At 36.7% G+C, this 10320-nt stretch overlaps 1 pseudogene; it reads right to left on the reverse strand.

Moving 5' to 3' along the window:
* Nucleotides 1–319: 319 nt before the first annotated feature.
* On the reverse strand, nucleotides 320–1725 carry LOC101423085 (cAMP-responsive element modulator-like; annotated as a pseudogene).
* Between the last annotated feature and the right edge of the window lie 8595 nt (nucleotides 1726–10320).

Raw genomic sequence — 10320 nt, forward strand, 5'->3', positions numbered from 1 at the left:
TTTCAAGCGGGGCGGCTCTCATTGCGGGGTGCACTCCTTGCTCATGAGGCTCCCCTATGTGGGGGACACCCCTGTGTGGCACAGCACTCCTTGTGCACATCAGCACTGTGCATGGACCAGCTCCACATGGGTCAGGAGGCCCAGGGTATCGACTCCTGGACCTCCCATATGGGTGGATGCTCTATCAGTTTAGCCAAATCTGCTTCCCCAAACTGGATTCTTCACGGTCACAAGTGTCCCTTCCACAAGTCCACATGGCAATTAGTAAAATTGTTGCAGCTCCTGCCTTTATTAGAGTTCAGAGTAAACAAGTTCCAACTTAAAGACAATAATAAAGACCTTTGGGGACTTTGAGTTCCTCAGTGAGAGTCTTGTTTTGGTTTTCAAGCACAGCCACATGATTTCAAGACATTTGACACATTCTTTCTTCTTCCTGTGACACTCCTGGACAGCTTTTCTCTTTTTCATTAGCCTCAGCTCTCATTTGTGTGTTGTTTCTTCTGCTTGTTGCTGGGGACTGTGCATACTTCCAACAAGGCAGCTATCATTACCCCCAGTGGCAAAGCCATCATAGGAACTTGGATCTGTTAGGTTGACATGTCACCAGCAGTGCAGCGATGTGATTTATTGGGACAAGTTCAGTTTTCTCATTGTATTGCTGGGTGCTAGTCTGATGTATGCTACTCACTTGTGACTGCCACTGTAGTGGTGTTAGGGAGCATTCCTTCTTCCTTGGAATTTTCTTCTTTAATCTTGGGAACACCAGTAGAAAATTCATTCAGTATTTTTCTATAAAAGTGTCTTCCTGAAAGGATTTCTCTAGTTGATGAAAATCAATTACACCCTCTGATTCTGCAGATTCATCTATCTCTGTAATTGTTACCTGAACAATCTGTGCTTGTGGAGATTGAAAAACCGATGGCTGTAGTGTTTGAATTACTCCCTGGACATATACAGTTTGGCCTGAAGATAACTGCACCAGATTTAGAGCTGGGGAGCCTCTTCTGTGGCCTCATCCTGTTATAGAAACCTGATGTAAAGTAGGATATATTATTCTGCCACAGGAGTGCTGATGAAAAGTACCAGAAATCTGTTGGCTTTTATAAGGATATTTATTTGGGGTAAAATCTTACAGTTACAAGGCCCTAAAGAGTCCAACTTAAGTTTGCTTTCTCCCCAAAGTCAGTTGCCGTATATTGAAACAAGATGGTGGACGATCTCTGCGTGGTCTCTCCTTCCTTCTTCTTCTTAAGTCTCTGTGGTCCCAGCTTCTTCCTGTCTCAATTTTAGGTTGGCATAGGGCTCCTTTCTTTCTGCGCCTTCTCAATTCTCTCCTCTTCTGTATCTATAGAGGTCTCTCTCTTCCTTTGTATCTTCTTCTGTGTGTCTTCTTGAGTGAGTGTCCAATTATATCAGCCCACAAAGGTGGCAGGGACTCAACCTTGAGTCATGCCCTATCAATGTGGTTGAATCAAAGACCTAATCTTTTATCAAGTAAACTTAAAACCTTTGAATTTAATAAATCCAAAGGGTATCACACACACTCACAGGATCAGACCAGTTTACAAACATAATCCTTCTTTTCTGCAATTCATAAATAATATCAAACTGCTACAGAAAGATTGAATTTTGACCAGTCTGATTCTGTATAAGAGCAGATTTGCCCTCTGCCACAGAATCTGATACCCTTCTATCCTGCTGGGATTCAAGTGTTTCCATGACCATTTGTCCACCATGATGGGTTACCTAGTAGACCTGATTACCCACAGGAAGTGGTGGGGGACTCAGAGCCACCTGCTGCTCAGCAACCCCACGCAGGCAGCAGCCACAAGTAGCCCCCATGTCAGCTTTATTATACTTTATTATAAAAGATACCACACTCTCAGTTACTGTGATAATGACTTCTTTTTGTTGTTTGATGTGAAGTAGTGAGTTTTCAGTTACAACATTGACTCTTTAGTCTTCTTTTTGCTGAGTGCCACAAAAATGAGATCCTTCTACAACACTGTTTCCCAATATAGTGTCTTCATGGGTTGATTGTCAATATCCTTTCCAGGACATGCTCGGCCAAGCCCTTTTCCATTCTGTCTTCTAGGTAATGTCTGGTAATTTCCACTGTGCTGCTCTCTTTTTAAGGCTTACTTACTTTTGCTTCGATTATTTCACATATTGTTTGGGAACCTACTCTATTAGCTATCCCTTCTTTCTCTGGAAACTTCCAGAAAGCAGGTGCAGTTACAAGATGAAGGAGGAAGCAGATTAAATTTAGTAGGATGGAGTGAATGGTAAGAAAATTAAATCAACAAAAATAAGACTAGGCCATGAAAATAGTTTGAAAATTTGTACTGCTAATAAGATCGTGGGTTGAAAAGGTAATAGCCTCATGAAAATAAATTTTAAAATTAGCAGACATGTAGGCATAGTTTATACTTAGTAATCAATGGAGAAAGAATGTTAGAAAAAAAATTAGAGATTAAGGCAGAAATATAGTAAGTCAAGAGCACTGAAGGTAGGAGTGATTTTAATTAAGAAGAAAGGAAGAAGGAACTTTATGGAAACTTTGAGAAAATTGATAATTATATTTGAAGTTAAGGAAGAAAGTTAAAGAAGAAGATACAAGATAGTATCAATCTCAAATATGAGTCCAGACTATCCACTGAGAGTCTGTGACATACTGATATATAGATTTATTCACAAACTCAATAACTCAGAATGTCACCTGTGTCTGTAATATCAGTCATTTTCACTCTTGACTTTCCAGCTTTACACTTGAAATTAGTATATTTTAAAAACTCATTTCTTCCCTTATAAAATTAATGAATTATAGGTATTGTTATAGGTTTACATTTATATTTAAAATACCTTAATTTAGCTACATCAAATATTTTAACAAACTATTTCTCTACCATATCTGAATTCAGTGAAAGATGAAACACTGTTCTACAGCATTGTCTTCATCCTGAAAACCTTCTACTGAAAGCTTTCCTTTCATTAGCATCTCTCTTTGATCTTAAGTGCACTTTTCACGAGTTCATAAGACCAAAACCTACACCATTTTCCATTTTTAAAGAATGATTTTAACCAGATTGTGTAACAACATATTTCCCAACCACTTAGAATTTCTATTTCTTCTAGATTTATGTCCTTCAGTATGAGTATATATTCCATAATGAATATGGAAATGTATCACTTAGCAATTAATGAACAACGTTGGGGTGCCTCTAACACTAAGACTGTAATGGAAAGACCCATTTTATAAGCAGTGTCGATGTCCATTCTTCAGAATTTCGCTAAATCATACACTGATTGCTGTATCATCAATTTTCATTCCCTCAAAATATTCTGCTTTATCATATCCTTTTTTTAACATCTATTTTTTCTCTATTTTTTAAAAAAAATGTTACATTCAAAAAATATAAGAGGTTCCCATATACGCTCCACCCCCTCACCCCACTCCACTCACATTAACAATCTTTTTCATCATCGTGGCACATTCATTACATTTGATGAATACGTTTTGGAGCACTGCTGTACCACATGAATAATGGTATATATTGTAGTTTACACTCTCCCCCAGTCCACCCAGTGGGCCACAGTAGGACATACAATGTCCAGCATCTATCCCTGCAGTACTACCCAGGACAACTCCAAGTCCTGAAAATGCTCCCACATCATATCTCTTCTTCCCTCTCCCTACGCTCAGTAGCTACTGTGGCCACTTTCTCCACATCAATGCTACAATTTCTTCAATTACTAATTACAGTAGTTCCATAGTAGAATATCAGTAGGTCCACTGTAATCCATATTCTATTCCTCCGTCCTGTGGATCCTGGGATGGTGATGTCCACTCCACCTCTATATCAAGAGGGGGCTTAGATTCCATGGGGATGATGGATGCAATCCTCCTGCTTGCAGTTGTAGTCACTCTTGGCTCCCTGGTGTGGCCGTTGACTTTCTTCACCTCCCTGTTAGCAGGCCAGGGTAAGTTCAATAAACCATAGGGTAGGAGTTGTAAGTCTGCTGTGGCTCAGGGCCTGGTTGTCACATGGACAGTCCAGAGATTCAGGTCTCCTGAGTATACACCAAACCCAGCACCAACTACAGGTCCAGTAAAAGTAACAGAAGAGGCATGTGTAGAAAGGTCACATATGAGTCCAACTCCATCACACTCAGGAACACAAACTCCAAAGTAGGACCAACTGACATGGCACTAAACTCCAGGGCCATCTGCCATGTCCAAAGAACCTGTGGGTCTCTGTAGCCCTCAGGAGAACCAGTACCTGGGCTTCTATCTACTTTGACTGTCTCTGGGACCCTGCTGAGGCATGCATAAGCATGACCCTTCTGATGACCTCCTGACTCTTTTTTGGAGACTCATAGCCATAGAAACTCATTTGTCCTTTCCATTTCCACCTTTAATCCAAAGTCAAAAAGTAGTTTTTAACACCTGATATGACATGTAGGCTGAGATATTCTGCTGGTCTGAGTTGACCCTTTTATTCAAGGTCTTTTTCTAGTTACATCATCAGTTGGTGCTTTGCAGTAATCCCTCAGTGCCAGGGAGGCTCATCCCCGGGAGTCATGATCCATGCTGGGGGGAGGACAATGCACTTACATGCTGCGTTTGGCTTAGAGAGTGGCCACATTTGAGCAATATGGAGGCTCTCAAGAGGTAACTCTTAGGCACCATGCAGCTCTAGGCATAGTTCATATTTCAAGCACACAGGCTCATAAGCATAGTCATTAGTATCAAGCGCTCATTGTTGAACCATCCTTCTTTATTGGTCTTTGTCACTGCACTTGGGGGATTGTTGCTGTTCCATTGGGGAATGTGATAGAGCTCCCCTGGGTAGGAACTCAGCATTCCCTCAGTTGTTGTTTTTAACTGTAACCACTATGAAAATATCCAAACATTTTTATGTACCCTGTATACATTCCCTGTAGAACTTATCATATCCTTTTGATTGCCTCATCTGCTTCTCTACTTCAGAATTTCTCTGTATCTTCATTAATTTCTAATGTTTGGTAGTCATCAAATAAGTGTATACTATGTATGCGATACCCTGCTAAACTTTAGAGAGATGGAATTTTTAAAAAATCTAGACACTAAAGGAGATATGTCCTTAAATAATGCTCACACACACACAAATATTAGGATGAAACATATGAAATGGTCATGTTTATAGGTCAAAATTGGTCAAATATTAGCAGTTTCATGTAATTTAACCTAGTACAATAACATATTTACGTGCAAAAGCATTTTGGAAGTGTTGCTTAAGTGTTGTGAAAAATGATAGGGGTTGGGGGTTTGTCAAGGCAGAAAAGGGAATGGGAAATGGAATGGTTATATAAGAATAGTGTGTTCTACACAAAAAGAAAAGCTTTTAGACTTGAAAGCATCTTCAGAAGAAGAAACTTCTTTTCGAGAGATGTTAACCAACCAGACTGCTTGGGTTCAAATTTCACTCCACCTCAGACTAGTTATTAAAGTCTCTGTCCTTTAATTACCTCACTGTAAAATGAAAATAGTGGGCCCTACCTCATATGGTTGTTGGAGGATTAAATGAGTTAAATGTGTAAAGCTCTCAGAAAGGTGTCAGGCAAAAAGTAAGCACTATGTACGTGTCAAGTTTTTAATATTATTGAAGAATAAAGGCTGAAGAGCCCTAGTATTCTTAAGTTGTGTCCCTGAGGAAGAACTGTCCCTCTGCTCTCCCTGTCGGATTGTATCCTTTCCTGACATACCTCTACAACTTTGCTTTATCAATTTTTTTCTTCCCAGTGTTGTCTGTCTCTTCCAAAGGAGGTCAGAACTCTCCAGCTCATTGCTCATTGAGGAGCTCATTGAGGAGGCCTCTGACTGAATTAAGCTGGAAGTGAGCTGATGTAGCATTCCATAGTTTTTGAATCTGCAAGGCCCCTGTAGCCATCTGTGTATTTGTGTGACTCATTCTGTACCCATATTTATGTAGCCATATATGAAACTACTGTAGCGTCATAGCATGCTGGGATTTTTCAACATTTCAATTGGCTTTTTTCCATTACTGCAGCTTCAATTTTTTTTGTCTTTGCATTTTAGATTTAAAAATTACAAAAGATAATGCATACTTATTTTAATGAGAAAAATAATAGTTTTTTAAGTAAAAAATCAATGATCTCACACTTTACAAATGATTTCTTATGTCCCTGTGATAACCATCTTAACAGCCTGGTTTACATCTTTTCACTCTTTTCACCTCTTTCCCCACACTCAAACAAAGGGTCTGTTCTTGAGATAGTCTTAGTTTGAGATATAAGACATATATAAGATATAACTGAAATGAAACCATCCTTTTCCCATTATATTCACACTCACTTTTTTTCACTACTGTGTCCTATGAACATCTCTTTAGGTCAGTGGATATAAATATAACTTATACTCTTTGTATTTTCGTGGTAGTACAAGGCATAATTTATTCAGCAATCCCGAAATCAAAGACAATCAGGCGCTTCCATGCTATGAAACAGCTTTGTGTATATATATCTTTCTATGTAAAGGTGTTTTATATTTCTGTAGGCAAGATTAGAAAAACTGAATCTGCTGAAAGATCAAAGGGTACATGTCTTTTATTATTAACGTTATGGACAGATTGCTTTCTAAAATGATTTTAGCAAGTCACTTTCCCAGTGCTTGTTTCCTAGAAACATTGTCAGCAGTAGATGTTATCACTCTTTCGAATGTTGCCAAGCTGATGAGATAAACATATTTCATTATTGTTTTTTTTTTGTATTTCCCTTACTACCAGAGACTTTGAAGATATTTTATATGTTTGCAGATATTTGAATTTTATCTTCTGTTTATTGTCATTGTATATATTTTACTTCTCATATTCTATAGAGTAGGCTTTTTTGTTATTAATTACAAGGAACTCTTTGTACATTAGAAATGTCTTCAACACATATTATGTTAAAGGCAGTAATAGCACTGGGCACATAGGAAACAATACATGTTTTTGAATGAAATAATGCAATCAAATATGTCTATTTTTACCTCTGTGGCTTTGGAGTGTATTGTCCTGTTAAGAAAGTCAGCTTTCTCCACATGTGTTGGCCAATCTATGGCTGCACACATATTCCCCAAGATTATCATCCAATAATTTGATGGTTTTATTTTTATATCAGACTTCAATGAATTTGGATTTAAAAAATATTATTTAAAGTAGAAATTGAGTTTTCTTTCTTCCAATGGACTTGCAAGAAAAAATCAGCATTTGAATTTTTAAAGTTTTATGTATGCAGATTATATTTCCAAAGAAAAATATTTTTCTCTTTTCATTTCTGTCAAAACTGAGCTATAGCCAATTACAGAAATATGAACATTAGGCTTTCTCTAATCCAGTATACCTTCATTTCTGTGGTATCTAAATGTGCAGATCCTTTACTTCACTCTTTGGGCCTAGAATTAATTTTAAAACTTTTTTATTCTGCTCTTTTGAATTGTATGTGGATATAGGTTAAGAGACCAGGACCTGAAGCCAGACACAAAATCCCACCTATGCTGCATAGCTTGTGACAAGGTAGTTAGTTGGCTTCTTAAATTCTCAGTTTCATCACTTTACAATGACCATAATGAAATCAATAACATGGAGTTATTATAAGGATTAAATTCAATAATACATTTGAAGAACGTTGCATAGTGACTGATATATACCAGGCTTTCTACAAATGTGGCTATTATTATGAAAATTCATTATGCCTGCTCTGAGAACAGAAGAAAAGAAATTTCAGATTTTAACAGTAATGATATACAGAAGACAATTATTGCACTTTATTATTAAAAAATTTGGCCTACTTTGCTTTTTTTCTTTTAAAATGTATTCCATTATTCATTATATTTACTATTTTTTTTACTGAAAGTTGTGAATTTTAGACCACGATCTATTACTGGCTGATTTAATGTGCTGATTGTCACACATAGTTCTCATTTTGAAAATGCCTATATGATTGACGTTTAGTTGACCAGCCATTATATTCTTTTAGTAAACATTTTCTTGATGATCATTCTCTTTTAAAGTTTGAGAAGCCTCTATATCAGTTTGCCATCTGCAGACATTTCCAGACTTTTGCAGAATTGGCCTTTTCTAAATTCAGCAATTTCATTTGACCACTGGCAAGAGTAACTTCATTATATTTTGATTTTTTTTTTGCCTGAAAACAAAGTAATACATGCCGTGATGTTCCTGTTCATTCTGCTACTCAACTACTTTAGATAGTGGATTTTTAATTTCTCAGGGCACTGCGATTTAATCAAGAGGGCATGTTCATTACAACTATTGATTTTTCTCCAGAAGTGAATCTCAGCTAAAATTGGTACAGTACATGATAGTATATCTCAAATCTTTTTAGGAGAAATATTTTGAAATATTTTACTTATAAAACAAGGGAAATAATTAACCCCTCCCCATTTTTCCCCCACCAAAACTTGTATCAAAGAGAATGTAGTACAATGCAGACCACTGTCCATGTGGTGCAGCAGTGCTCCAAAATGTATTCATCAGGTGCAGTGAATGTGCCATGATGATGGAACAGGCTATTGATGTGGGAGGCATGAGGTGAGGGGGGTGGGGAGTATATGGGGACGTCATATTTTTTTAATGTAACATTTAAAAGAAAATAAAGAAGAAAAAACTTCAAAAAAAAAAAAAAGAATGTAGTACACATGGGTTCTATCATATGTCCTAGATTGTTTTTATTTACTGGCAAAAGAAGAATGGTATCTCGATGACCTATGTTTTAATAAAGATGATTTCAGTTGCAAATGAAAAAAAAAAAATAGTACTCAAACCAGTTTGAGGAAAAGAGAAATTTATTGTCTCTCTTCACTGGTAAGTCCAGGGTGAGAGCAAGCGTCAGGCACTGCTGGGTTCAGTACCAAAATGATCTGTGTCTTCTGTCTCTTGGCTCCATAGAACTCTACAGCAGCTTTCTTCTCATAAAGACTCTCCTAGGGTGATGATCATATGACCACCAAATGTTCCAGTTCAGGTGCCAGAGCAAAAAAGAAACAGTTCTTTCCCAAGAATTACAAAGTCCCAGGGCTGACTTTAATTGGGCCAGCATGAGTCACATAATATTTCTTAATCAGCTATTGGAACTTTAATTGTTCATGCACAAGTCTTCTGCCTATCCCTGAAGTCTAAGAGTATTTCACTCTACATGACTTAGATGGCCAAATGTGTGAGGGCATCGTTCTCCAAGGAAATCTAAGGTGGCATTACCAATTGTTCCACTCTTTGCAAACAGGCAGTGGAGTTAGTCCTTAAGATTTTAGCCATTTCAGTGAGTGTGAAATGCTATCTTATTGTGTATTTAATTTGCAAATCCCTGATGGCTAAAGATGTTAAATACCTTTTCATGTGTTTATTGTTCATTAGCATATCTTCTTTTGTGAAGTGTCTGTCCAAATCTTTGGCTCATTTTAAAAACTGGGTTATTCCTTTTTTTATTGTTGATTTGTAGGAGTTCTTTATATATTATGGATAACAAGTCCTTTGTCAGATAAATGTGGTACAAATATTTTTCCCAGTCTGTGGCTTGTCTTTATTTTAGTAATAGTTTCTTTTGAGGAGGAGAAATTTTCAATATTTATGGAATTTTATTAAGTTTTAAGTTTTTGATTAGTGCTGTCTGTGTCCTGTCCAACAATTTTTGCCTAGCCTGAGTTCTCAAAGATAGTCTCCTGTTTTCTCATAGAAGATTTATGGTGCTGGGTTTAATGCTTAAGTATATGATCCATATCAAAATCATCATTGCATTTGGCATGGGATAGAAGAAAAACTGAGGTTTTAATTTTTTGTTGTGTTTTGTTTTATTTTTCCTCATACAGATATTCAACAACATTTGTTTTAAAAGATGTTCATTTATTTATGGAATGAATTTGGCATTTTGTTGAAAATCAATTGACTAACTATGTGAAGGTCTATTTCTAGATGCTCTATTTTGTTCTAGTGATCAAATATCTTTTCATATGATGCTAGCACTATAACTTCGTAGCAAGTCTTGAAATCAGGTAGTATAAGTCTCTAAGTTTTTCCCTTTTTTTCAAAATGGCTTTAGCTATATTAGGTCCTGTATGACCTATAAAAATTTTAGAGTGAATTTTTCTATTTCTTCAAAAAAGCTTGATGTAATTTAAAGAAGAATTATGTTGAATCTATAACTCAATTAAGAGAGAGTGTCCATCATAATCATTCATGAACCATTATTATCTTTCCACTTATATAGGTTTTTTTAAAGTTTCTCTCAGCCATGTCATAAGTTTTTGTATAGAGTTCTTGCACA

This window comes from Dasypus novemcinctus, chromosome 1 (assembly GCF_030445035.2).
Source record: "Dasypus novemcinctus isolate mDasNov1 chromosome 1, mDasNov1.1.hap2, whole genome shotgun sequence".
Classification (NCBI taxonomy): domain Eukaryota; kingdom Metazoa; phylum Chordata; class Mammalia; order Cingulata; family Dasypodidae; genus Dasypus; species Dasypus novemcinctus.